The sequence below is a fragment of the Hibiscus syriacus genome, unplaced genomic scaffold, assembly GCF_006381635.1.
Source record: "Hibiscus syriacus cultivar Baekdansim isolate YM2019G1 unplaced genomic scaffold, ASM638163v2 tig00011079_pilon, whole genome shotgun sequence".
NCBI lineage: Eukaryota > Viridiplantae > Streptophyta > Magnoliopsida > Malvales > Malvaceae > Hibiscus > Hibiscus syriacus.
Window position 1 is genome coordinate 122416 of NW_024062242.1, and position 10764 is coordinate 133179.

Here is a 10764-nt window from a genome sequence, read left to right on the forward strand (position 1 = left end):
TCACATCAACAGTTCTGTTAATTTTTTAACGACATAGTAAAAAATGAAACTTAAAATAAATGTTATGTATGATTTTAAAAAAATATAAAGTTTGAGTACCAAAACAAAATAAAATACATAGTTTAGATATTAACTGTATAATTACTGTCGTAACCGGTTTTCGTCCGGGCACGAAATATTAAAATTTGGCGGGGAAATTAATATTAATAAATAATTTTGAAAATAATTTGTGAGTCGCCATCGGCCTTTTGGATCAGGTAGGTCGAATACCTAAAAATTATTTTTTTTTAAAAGAGTTTTAAGAAAACATCAATAAAAAAATTGAACTGATCTGCGTTTTATAACCAAAAATTCGTTCTTTTTAATAATAAAAAGGGATTCGTGGTCGGTTACGTTTAGGGAAGGATTAGCACCCCTACAACGCCCAAAATTGGTACTTTTTAATTATAAATTGTCTCTATTATTAAAATTTAAAAATTCAAAAATATATTTAATTTATAATCCTATTATTTCAAAATTATAAAAAATATTTATTTATTTAAAAATATCCGAAAAGAACTTCTAGGTGCCTTAAGACAGCTCTTTTCTTTGATATTGATAAATATTAATTTAAATAATATTGTTTACTTTTTAATTTTAAAATATCAGAATAGGACATCCAGTTGTATTAAGATTGTCCTTTTCTTCGATATTAAAAATAAATATTTAAAAAATACTATTTATTATATGTATATTTATGAATATATAAAAAATGTTTAACAATATAATAAAATAAAAATATTACTAAAACAATATATTTAAAAACAATAAAATAAATGAAGACATATAAAATGAATAACTAAATTATAAAAATAAAACTAATTACTAATTACTAATTAATTGAAATTATAGGGTTTAAATATTTTATTTTCTAATTTAATAATTTAGTGACCAAAATGAAATTATTTAAAATTCAAATTTTATAATAGAATAAATTAAAAATATGAACTAGGGATTAAAAAATTATTTATTAAAATTAAGGGATTGAATCTGTCATTTATCCTAAATATATTATTTTAATAAAAAGGACTAAAATGAATAAAATTGAAATTCAAAGACTAAATTAAAAATATTATAAATTCAGTTTAGTGACCAAAATGTAAAATTTACAAATACAAGGGACTGCGGACAGGGTTTAATTATTTCAAAATTACGCGTATAGTCCTTCCCAAAACGGCGTCGTTCGGGAAGGACTATAAAAGTCCAAATCGGCTGGCCCGAAGGGCCAGCCATTTCATTTCATTTCTTCCTTCTCTCTCTCTTCTCTGAGAGAGAGAAATTTCTCTTGCTTCTCTCTAACACAGAGAGAAGCCCAGCCGGCCGGCCGTCGTTAACCGGCGTTCATCCGCCGTCAACCACCGCCGCCGGCCACCGTCTTCGGTGGCCGGAAATTTTTTTTCTTTTATCTAAACGTAGATCGGACCGTCCTAATGACGGTTCCGACGTTTTTTCCCGTTAAACTGCTCCCAATCGGAGCAAATCTAAAATAATACCTTCGATGTTTCGAAGGTTTTGACGAGATCCGGTGGTCGACGCTTCCTCGGTAAGTCTCTTCTTCCTTTTTCTTTCTTTTTTCTTCTGGTTCTTTGCTGCTGAGATCGTTGGTATAGTTTGTTGTTTTTTTTTTCTTTTCTCTGTTTTTTTTTTCTCTCCGGTTCTGTTTCTGTCTCTGTCTCCCCTTTTTTTTCCTTTTCGCAGGTGGGGTGGTGGCTTTTATAGCCACCACCGGTGTTCGTCTCGGACCGGTCCGAAGAGGGGGCTTCGGTGAGTCACCGGACTACCAGTGGTGACTCACCGAGTAGCCATGGCGTGGACGGCTGGTATTCTGTCTTCTGGAGCCTTCATTCGGGACGTGGCAGCGGCGGAGGCGGCGAGAAGACTGTCGGCAGCCGCGTGGAAGCTGGGGCGGCGCCGCGTGGCCCTAGGGTATCAAACCCTAGGGTTCCTCTCTGGAGCCATGTGGACCGTTGGATCGTGCCAGATCCAACGGCTGTGATGAGGCGGCTGAGGATGATTAGGGTTAGGAAACCCTAACTGGAAACCCAAACATTTAGGGTTTCTAGTTAGTTTTGGACCGGTTTCAGTTGGTTTGTAACTGGGCCGGTTGAATTGTAATTGGTTTGTAATTTATATGTATTTAATATATTTAATAATAAAAATAATAATAATAATATTAATAATGATAATAATAATATTAATAATAATAATAATAATAATAATAATAATATGGATAAAAAATAGTATCTTCAGCTGCCCCTCTTTGCTCATTCTTGTGTTAACAAGAATAGGGCAAAGATGAAAAGATAATAAAATTTTTTATCCATTTGACTTTACTTTGATCATAATGGAGATATTGAGTAAATTCTTCTCTCTCTCCAAATAAGTTCTTCTTATTATGAACTTTCTGCTAGGGATGATGATGACCTCCTTTCTGTTATAGAGTCATTCAAAAGGTTGAATAAGCTCTTGATGAGTTCTTCTCATTATGAACTTCTTCTTCCTTCTTCAGATGACGAGTTCTTCTCATTATGAACTCTTCCTCTGGAAAAGAATGATCCATCAAGTGATGAATTCAAGCAAAAGGTTGAACAAGTTCTTCTCATTATGAACTTCTTCTTCCTTCTTCAGATGACGAGTTCTTCTCATTATGAACTCTTCCTCTGGAAAAGAATGATCCATCAAGTGATGAATTCAAGCAAAAGGTTGAACAAGTTCTTCTCATTATGAACTTCTTCTTCCTTCTTCAGATGACGAGTTCTTCTCATTATGAACTCTTCCTCTGGAAAAGAATGATCCATCAAGTGATGAATTCAAGCAAAAGGTTGAACAAGTTCTTCTCATTATGAACTTCTTCTTCCTTCTTCAGATGACGAGTTCTTCTCATTATGAACTCTTCCTCTGGAAAAGAATGATCCATCAAGTGGATTTGAAATCTTTGCTAAAATCTTTGAAATTCCTGTTAAAAATTCAACAAGAATAAAAATGAATGAAAATGCATCTATTTTTGTAAACACCTAAAATATGATGCATGAATGTTAAGTTATTTGATTTCAGATTGGTGAATTGAGTATTTCTTCAATTATAAAAACTCAATATATCTGTCTTCTTCGAATCAAAGAATCTATCATCTTTGACAAATGTAGATGTAGATATAATGTCACAGAACCTCTCGAGAATAAAACTCAATAGTATAGGCTCTTGAAAAGCTTGTATTCAGGCAACATGTTAATCCTGATAGCAACTCATCTGATTATGAAGTAATCTTTCAGGATGATTTCACAGATATCGATAGTTCTTCTAATACCGAGAAATCTTGAATTCTGATTCTGATGAGGAGAATAAACTGTTATACTTGACAAAAATGGGATTCTCAAAGGCTGAAACTTCAATAGTCAGGTAGAGATGTGTGGTCCAAATTCATTAATTGCAGAATTGGCAAATTTTATATGCTGCTCAAATGACTAAGGTTGCTGATACACTTCTTCAGATCAAATAACTCAAAGAACACTTCCAGAAGATGTTATTCTGTCTAATCAGATCAGATAACTCAAAGAACACTTCCAGAATATGCTATTGGTAAATTCATATTCCAAATTCACTGATTGGTTTTGTTAAACCAGATCAGATAACTCAAAGAACACTTCCAGAAGATGCTATTCTGTCTAATCAGATCAGATAACTCAAAGAACACTTCCAGAAGATGCTATTGGTAAATTCATCTTTCATTTAATTCACTGATTGGTTTTGTTAAACCAGATCAGATAACTCAAAGAACACTTCCAGAAGATGCTATTCTGTCTAATCAGATCAGATAACTCAAAGAACACTTCCAGAAGATGCTATTGGTAAATTCATCTTTCATTTAATTCACTGATTGGTTTTGTTAAACCAGATCAGATAACTCAAAGAACACTTCCAGAAGATGCTTTTGTCTAATCCATCTTCTAAATTCACTGATTGGTTCTGTTAAACCAGATCAGATAACTCAAAGAACACTTCCAGAAGATGCTATTCTGTCTAATCAGATCAGATAACTCAAAGAACACTTCCAGAAGATGCTATTGGTAAATTCATCTTTCATTTAATGTTTGGACTGGGATATCGCAGTATTTATTCGATATAAAGCCAGAATTTGTAGATTCGAAGCATTTCCATGCTGCTACACTAAAAAAGGTTATATTCATAATCTGCCAACAGAGTTTCTCTTATCATGCTTCATTCATGTGCTGATGCTTTTTCATTGACAAAGAATGATAGCTTTCATGGGATCCAAGAACAAAGTTGAACTGTTTATAAACATGTACAGGAAGTGCCAAATTGACAGAAAGGATCTGTAAGGCTTTTGAAGCTTATGACAATGAGCCACCTTCGAGTGTCCAGAAGTATGTTCTTGATGAGTGCTGAAAATGGAATCTAGTATGGGTTGGAAGGAATAAATTTACTCCACTTGAACCTGATGAGGTGGAAATGCTTCTAGGTTTCCTTAAAAATCATATACAAGGATCTGTATAGAAACATGTTTCCTAGTGATATCAATGTCTTGTTTCTTTTTGCTGGAATCAGTACTGCAAAGATCATCTTCTACTGTTTTAAAAACAGATGTGCAAGAACTGAATGGTGATCGGTTGGAGCAATTGATGAGTAGATTTGGCGGATTCGACCTTGTTGTCGGTAGCACCACTTGTAACCATCTTGATGTTCATGGCTTTAAGCTAGTGATGATTTGCCTACTTTGTATTCCATGTACTTAAAAGTATTAACATAAAGTGATATTCAGAAATCTTTAATTTATTTCAAAATTATGTTAATTCAATAGAAGAGAATAAATTGAATTTCCAAAAATAAATTGAATCCCAAATAAATTGAACTTGAAATAGATAGAATTGTATCCAAAATTCTGGCAAGCATAAGAATAATAATAAAAATTCAAATGTCTCAACAAATTATGAGCATAAGTATTTCTAAATTAATCAAGTTGACACAATTTAGAGCTGATGTAAGCTTTTGTCTGGAAGATCTCAAACGTTGTCAAAATGCTTGTAGATGTGAAGTTCCTTCCAAACTGTCAAAATCTTAAGAGGGTTCAATTGCTAGATGCCTAATATCAACCTGCATTTGAGCCGCCTTTTCAGGTTTTCAACTCAAATCCTCCCTTTGGTTACAAGATGCCCTTTGCGGGTTTTCACCTTGACCCCCTTTCTTTTTCTTCTTTTTTTTCGTTTTTCTCTTTTTCTCTTTTTCTTTTTCTTTCTTTTCTTCAAGCATAATATTTCTTGACAGAATCTGAGTTTATTGGATTTCTCAGAATTTTTTCCATCCATTTCTGCCAAGATCAATGCTCCTCCGGAAAAGGCCTTTTTCACAATGTATGGCCCTTCCCAATTAGGCATCCATTTCCCACGGAAATCTTTATGTATAGGCAAGATCTTTTTTAGTACTAGATCATCCTCTTGGAATTCTCTTGGATGTACTTTTTTGTCATGAGACTTCATCATCCGTTTCTGATACATCCGTCCATGGCAAATAGCTTTCAATCTTTTCTCCTCAATAAGGTTCAATTGATCAACTCTAGCTTGGATCCATTCAGATTCATCCAATTTTGTTTCTCTCAATATTCGGAGCGATGGAATCTCAACTTCAATTGGTAAGACTGCTTCCATCCCGTAGACTAAAGAAAACGGTGTTGCCCCAGTAGATGTTCGAACAGTAGTTCGGTATGCGTATAGAGCGAAAGGTAACTTCTCGTGCCAATCTTTGTAAGTTTCAGTAGTCTTTGTAATGATTCTCTTGATGTTCTTATTTGCTGCTTCAACTGCCCCATTCATCTTTGGACGATATGCCACTGAATTTGCATGTTTGATCTTGAACTGTGCACAAAGTTCGGTCATCATTTTGTTGTTCAGGTTCAGAGCATTATCTGTAATGATCCTTTCTGGTAGGCCATAACGGCAAACTATCTCTTTCTTTATGAATTTGCAGACTGTGGACCTCTTAATATTGGTGTATGAAGCAGCTTCAACCCATTTGGTAAAATAATCAATTGCCACAAGGATGAAACAATGTCCATTCGATGCTTTTGGTGTGATTGCCCCAATGACATCTATTCCCCACATAGAAAATGGCCAGGGTGCTGTCATTACATGTAGAGGAGATGGGGGTACATGAATCTTGTCTGCATATATCTGGCATTTATGACATTTCTTTGCATAATCAATGCAGTCTGTGTACATGGTAGCCCAATAGTATCCATATCTCATTATTTTTCTGGCCATGGAAAGACCATTTGCATGCGTTCCACATATTCCACTGTGTACTTCTTCAATGACGTTCCGAGCTTCGCTGGTATTTAAACATCTCAATAGCATTTGATCACTGCTTCTTCTATACATAATCTCTCCATCAAGAAAATATCCAGCAGCCATTCTTCTCAAGGTTCTTTTATCAATTTCTGATGCATTTGGTGGATAACTTCGATTTTTGATATATTGCAGGATATCATGATACCATGGTTTACCATCTACCTCTTCTTCCACACTATAACAATGTGTAGGAATTTCATATACTTGCATTTTGATTGGCATCATATCAACCTTCTTAGTTGCCTGAAACATAGCAGCTAATGTAGCCAAAGCATCTGCCATTTGATTTTCTTCTCGAGGGAGATAATTGAATGTAACTTTCTCAAATTCTTTCACTAATTCAAGTGTAAAATTTCGGTATTCCAATAATTTGGGATCTTTTGTTTCCCATTCTCCTCGCAATTGATACACCACCAAAGATGAATCTCCATATATCTTGAGAAATTTGATTTTTCTTTCTATAGCTGCTTTCAATCCCATGACACAAGCTTCATATTCCGCCATGTTATTGGTGCAAAAGAACTCTAGTCTGCTTGTAAAGGGATAATAAATATTTTCTGGAGAAATTAACACTGCCCCAATTCCTCGTCCCAAAGCATTAGATGCTCCATCAAAATAAAGCTTCCAAGTTGCAATTTCATCATTTGTTCTGACTTCTTCATTCATGGATATGCACAACAAATCTTCATCGGGAAAATTGAAGTTCAAAGGCTGATAATCATTTGATACACGACTGGCCAGAAAATCAGCTATGACACTTCCTTTTATCGCTTTTTGGTTGACATAGATAATATCAAACTCAGATAATAACATCTGCCATCTAGCCATTCTGCCTGTCAAAGCTGGTGATTCCATTAAGAATTTTAAAGGATCAAGTTTGGATATCAACCAAGTAGTATGGTATAGCATATATTGTCTGAGTCTTCGAGTAGTCCACACTAAGGCACAACATAATTTTTGTATTGGTGGATACCGAACTTCACAATCAGTAAATTTTTTGCTCAGATAATAAATAGCTTTTTCTTTCCTTCCTGATTCATCATGCTGTCCTAGTACACATCCCATCGAATTTTCGAAGACCGTCAAATAGAGAATTAATGGTCTATCAGGCATTGGTGATACTAAAATTGGGGCATTGGATAAGTATTTCTTAATAATATCCAAAGTTTCTTGACATTCTTCATTCCAGACTTCAGGATTGTTCTTTTGAAGTAATTTGAACACTGGATCACATTTGTCAGTTAATTGAGAAATGAACCGAGATATATAATTTAACCTTCCCAAAAAGCCTCGAACTTCTTTTTTTGTGTTGGGTGGTGGAAGATCTTGAATTGCTTTTACTTTATCTGGATCAATCTCAATTCCTTTTTTGCTGACTACAAATCCCAAAAGCTTCCCGGAAGTTACCCCAAAAGTGCATTTTGCGGGGTTGAGCTTTAATTGATATTTCCTCAATCTCTGGAAAAGCTTTCTCAGATTTTGAATATGTTCTTCTTCCGTTCTGGATTTGGCAATCATGTCCTCTACATATACTTCAATCTCTTTGTGCATCATGTCATGAAACAAAGTTACCATGGCTCTTTGATATGTTGCCCCTGCATTTTTCAATCCAAATGGCATTACTTTATAACAGAATGTGCCCCACATGGTTATAAATATCGTCTTTTCCATGTCTTCAGGATTCATTTTTATCTGATTATATCCTGAAAAGCCATCCATAAATGAAAACCATGCGTGCCCTGCAGTATTGTCCACCAGTGTGTCTATGTGGGGTAATGGAAAGCTATCTTTTGGACTAGCTTTGTTGAGATCTCTGTAATCCACACACATTCGAACTTTCCCATTTTTCTTTGGTACGGGAACAATGTTGGCTACCCATTCTGGATATTTAGATGCCTGTAGGAAACCTGCATTGATTTGTTTCATCACTTCTTCTTTGATTTGCAACAACATTTCTGGCCTCATTCGTCTGAGCTTTTGTTGGACTGGTTTATATTCTGGATTGATTGGAAGCTTATGTATCACTATATCTGTGCTCAAACCAGGCATATCTTGATAAGACCATGCAAAGATATCTTTGAACTCTTGAAGGAGATTTATCAATTCTTGTTTTATCTGGACTGTCAGAGTGGTACCAATTTTCACCTCTTTTCTGTCTTCATCTGTTCCCAAATTCACAGTCTCAACCCTTTCCTTGTGGGGTAGAATTTGTTTGTCTTCTTTTTCTACCAATCTTAATAGTTCAGTAGGAACATCACATTCCAGTTCATCTTCACAACCATTGATTTCTTCCAGACATATAGGCTGCTCTAAATTTATCATTGGATTAAATCTAGGAATAAACATGCTATTAACACTGTGACACCTGCAAATTTAAGTCGGAACATTTCCGAAAGAATATAGTAAATTTATGAAAATAAATAAATGTAAAAATGTAAAGAAAATGTAAAGAATGATTGCCATCTGAAAATTTTAAAGAAAGTTCCTTATATTTAACATAATTTCCTTTACAAAATAACAAAAAGTTTTCCATATTTTTGAGCTAAACATAAAGATTAGTTCTGAATATTACTCTGCGTTAATATTAAAAACTATAGGAAGATCTTCAGCGGTCCAGTTGGTGAGTGTTTCTCCAGGAAGACATGGTCGAATCCTATCCAAGTACTTGCCAGTCTTGTTGTCATTCATGATCATGTTGATAAATAATCCATTCATAGCTTCTTCAACTATGTTTTGATCTTTCGTCAACTTTTCTTCTTTAAAGGCTTCAACAAGCTGCTGTTCTACATTAATAGTTCCCCCTGATCTGAATGTTGTCTTTAACTGTGGGAAAGACATGTGTTTCCAAAGGATTTCTCCTCCTTTCAATTTTGCCTTTCTGTCTTCACATCTTCTTTTCATCTCTTTGTTCTTTTGCTGAAGATTGGGCTTAAACCCTAGCCCAAAACGGTCTTTTTTCATCTTTATACTGATAGGAAATGAAATCCCTTGAAGATTCTTTCCTAAACCTCTCCCAGCTTTAGCTCCGATGCCTAAAGTTTGCTGTACCGTCATCTTGGTGCAATCAGACAGTCTGGGATATGGAATTTTGCTTCCTTCTGCAATAAAGGTTGCATTTACAAATTCAAGAGCTCGGAAAGAGCATTCAAGAGCCTCATCATTGGTGTCGATATATGGAACATCGCTTGTTACAGACGCAATGATTTCTTCTTCAGCACTGACGCATATTAGTTGTCCATCAACAACAAATTTCAATTTCTGATGTAATGAAGAAGGAACGGCTCCTGCTGAATGAATCCATGGCCTCCCTAATAGACAATTATATGTGGGGTGGATGTCCATCACCACAAAGTCAATATTGTACACGACTGGGCCGATTAACAATGGTATTTCCATTTTCCCAAGCACTTCTTTTTTAGTACCGTCAAATGCTCGTACCACATTCTGATAACTCTTCATGTGTGATTGATCCAAAGGCATTCTTTGAAGTGTAACTAGGGGCATTAAGTTGAGAGCGGATCCATTGTCAATCAATACTCCTGGTAACACATGACCATGACAATGTGTAGTGATGTTCAAAGCTTTTACTGACCCCATTCCGCCTTCCGGTATTTCATCATCTGTGAACGTTATGTAATTGTCAGCGGCTATATGTCCCACAATTCTGTCAAGTTTATTGAGGGATATATCTTCGGGGATAAATGTTTGATTGAGGATTTTCATCAAAGCATTTCTATGTGCTTCTGAACTCATCAAAAGATCAAGAATAGAAATTCTCGCCTGTTGTTTGTGTAGTTGTTCAACCACACTATACTCACTATGTTTCAAGAATTTCAAAAATTCTTGAGCTTGCTTTTCTGTCACAGGTTCATTGAATGCTGGAAGGGATTCATCTTCAAATACCTTCTGAGGTATTGCCACAGCTTTTCCTTTTGCTTTCACTTGTTCTGAAGCATTGGATGTTTCGGGAGAATAACATCTTCCACTCCTTGTAAAGAAACCGACCTCGCTCACTGCTTCAGACGTCGATGTGGTACCCAAACTCTGTATTTTCTCTTTTGTTTTATCTAGAGAAACAGATCCTCCTACCATTGAAACATTGGTAGTATAATTCCAAGGTACCCTGCGGTTATCTTTGTATGGAAATTGTAGAGGAGTGGTAATAACTACTTTTGGCTTCATTGGTGCAGGAATCACCGTAGATGCTTTTACATTGATGATCACAGGATCATTTATTCTTTGACTTGGTTTAGAATCCTCTGATGAGCAAACATTATCTTCTTTTCTTCCTGGCTCTTCTTCAAAGAATTCTATTTCCCTGTTGTTCATCAATTTTTGCACCAAATCTCTAAACTCAGAACATAAT